Source organism: Gobio gobio (genome assembly GCF_949357685.1).
Source record: "Gobio gobio genome assembly, chromosome: 19".
NCBI classification, from domain to species: domain Eukaryota; kingdom Metazoa; phylum Chordata; class Actinopteri; order Cypriniformes; family Gobionidae; genus Gobio; species Gobio gobio.
In genome coordinates, this window is record NC_137112.1 from 25,162,704 (window position 1) to 25,165,786 (window position 3,083).

Below are 3,083 nucleotides of genomic sequence, written 5' to 3' on the forward strand. Positions count from 1 at the left end.
TTAATATGTCCAAATCATCTTTGTCCCTCTCTGACAATATAGTGAGGTGGTTCTGTAGCGAGTCGTTGAGCCTCAGCAGCCGAGGCTCGTACATCGTCGATTGGAAGTGGAGTGGCCATAGATCGGATAGCCTAAGCGAACAGGGCAGTTGCAGCCACTGTAGTTTGTCCTGGTCCGACAGCCCCGAAGAGTGGATGTGGCCTCTGCTGCCAGGTCAAGTTCCCGTCGAGCCAACGGAGACTTCAAATGGCCTTTCACCAGTGAACAAGAGCTCAACAGGTGAGACTGAAATAAAGCTGGGCGGTGTAAAGTGTACAGATGGAGATTTTGCTATTTCATGCGTAAGACAGTCACAGTACAGGCACATTTATTTATTTTTTCTGGATTTAACAGTAAAATGTAAGGTATGTCATTATATCATTGCCTATTTCGACGTCAAAGATGTTTCTAATAATTCAGTTTTGTTTTCTTCATTTCAGAAAAACCTGCAGAATGTAAGAAGAGGAAAGGAGATCGTTCTTTCTTCAGGAACGTGTGTCAGGCTATGAGGCGCTCGCTCCTCTGCTGTTGTCTCAGTGCTGAGGATGTTGTGGAGCCGTTTGTTCCTCCAGCGGATCTGGAGCCAGAACCCGATCCTGGTCCATCATCACCTGATCCAGATCACTCCGGCGTCAAGCCAAGTAAGGGTCAGTCCACAGACATTATTTCTCCAACATTGTTTTAAACAGTATTATTATTGTCTTGTTTGCACTGTTATTTTTAATATAAAACAAAGGATCCAGCAAGCTCATATATTTCTCATATTTTGTTTTTCAGACTCCTTTGAGACTCTCTATACCGTGGGAGAGATGATTGGATCCGGAGGATTCGGAAGAGTGTTCAAGGGAACACGGAAACTTGATGGCAAAAAGGTAAAGCAATTTTGCTGAATTGTACAAACAGGCGTTTGAACACTGTTACAGTTATTGAACATTGTTTTTTTTTTTTGTTTTGTTTTTTGCAGATTGCCATCAAGCAGATGCGCAAGATCAACAACGATCGTTATCTTGATATTGTAAGTTGGTCAAAAGTTAAATGTGTATTTGTTGTTTAAGTGCTGATTACTGTAGTCAATACTCCTGGAGGAAGCATTAGGTGTAAATGTAATAGATCAGTAAACCTGGAAAGGCTCTGATGATCGTATCTATAAAGATCAAAGAAAAGTACATTTAAAAATGATATGTTTTCTTCAGATTTTGACCCAGCTAACCTTCTGTCTACTACTTTTCTCTAGCCCGGGCATCCCACACCTCTCGTAACAGAAGTGGCGCTGCTGCTCATGATGAGGCAAGAACCCACAAGCCCCTACGTCATCCGACTGTACGACTGGTTTGAACATCCTCGGACATTCGACCTCATAATGGAGTTCCCTGAACCCTGCGAGAACTTGCTCCACTTCATCCTTCGTGATCCTCCACTGGATGAAACCACAGCTCGGGTCATCATGAGACAGGCTGTGCTGGCAGTGCAACACTGCATCGAGCATGGCGTTTTTCATAATGACGTTCATCCACAGAATTTCCTGGTGAAGACAAACACGCTAGAGCTCAAGCTGATAGACTTCGGCTGCGGTCAGCTACTTAGTGACGATGGCTACAAGAGCAACATATACTGTGGTGAGTATTTTTGGAGTGTGGAAACCTGGATGTATTGACTTTCTGATAATTTGATGCTTTGAAGAAATTGCTCAACAATGTGCAAATGTCTTGCTTACAGGATTACTGAGTTACACCCCGCCTGAAGTCTTCACTGAACCTCTATTCCACGCCATCCCAACAAATGTCTGGGCTCTAGGGGTGTTGTTGTACGAGATGATGAACGCTTGTGTTCCCTTTGGCAATACAAAGGAAATCACACAAGCCAAAGTTGCATTTCAGAACTCCAACGTATCCAAAGGTGAGTGAAAAATATTGATAACATATATAAACACACACACATAAAGCAAAGGCTCTGTTTAGAAACAGGTAAAGGTGAAGTATGTAAGATTTTTCAAGTTGAAATACATTCAGTTTATTGTTCATCAGATGCTGTTTTCATAGATGCCAACGTTCGTGTCACATGGTCATGACTAACCAGCCGCTCCTTAATAAAATGTGTACAGAATGCAGAGATCTGATTAGCAAGTGCCTAGCCCGGGATCCAACGAAACGGCCGACGTTAGAGCAGATGTTACAACATGAGTGGATTAGAAATGATCTGGAGAAGTTCAGGAGAAGTGCAGGAGATTCACTCGATCAGTGATTTCAGGTGTGAGGAAGTCTAACAGACAGAGTAGGATTATGATCATTTATCTTCAGTTCTGGATTATTTGTAGTGAGGTTTTCAAATGTGTGTTCATTGTTATAGTCAAGTCAGCTTCATTTATACAGCGCTTTATACAATACAGATTGTTTCAGAGCGGCTTCACAGTAATAAACAGGAAAATGACACAATCAGTGACGCAATTGCAAGAATTCAGTTCTGTTGTAAATCAGCTCTAAAAAAACATTCATGAGTTCACATGTTCATATAATCTTTGTATTGGATAGGAAATAACACTTGCTGTCCTTGGTGGAGCGCTTGAGCTCGAGACTTGACCCGAAGCCTGAAGTCCAACCCCGACCTGACAGGAACCCAAGCCGCCGCACCAGAGATCAGAGCCGGCCCACGTCTGAGCGAGAACACGAGAGACCGAAGACTGGAAAGAGTCATCAAGTCATCACAGCCACATTTGCTTTGTTTAGTTAGAACAACTCATCTTTATTTATATAGTTGTCACAGACTGACTGTGACCCCGGACTTTTATTTTGAAGGGACTGAACATGGGCATGTGCACACAACAAACTGTTTCCACCATTACACATACACACAAACTAATGCCGAGTTCTAGGCGACCCGTGTTTTTCCAACCTTCTTCCCATGAAAGTGCACCAGTCAAACCCGTGACTTCCCACCCGTGAACTCGTACTAGATCGATGTACTCCCAGTTACGAGCTCTGACGTCACATTAGCCCGCGAAGCAACAATGGCAGCCCCTACGGATGCGGTGTTTATGAAAGTCGTAC

The 3,083-nt window shown here is 43.3% G+C and overlaps 1 long non-coding RNA gene across 1 annotated transcript; it reads left to right on the top strand.

Moving 5' to 3' along the window:
* Window positions 1–609: 609 nt before the first annotated feature.
* LOC307143026 lies at window positions 610–1,363 on the top strand. The gene is made up of 4 exons (XR_013818551.1): window positions 610–680; window positions 817–911; window positions 1,004–1,054; window positions 1,274–1,363. It is a non-coding gene; the product is annotated as an uncharacterized lncRNA (long non-coding RNA).
* The last annotated feature ends 1,720 nt before the right edge of the window (window positions 1,364–3,083 follow it).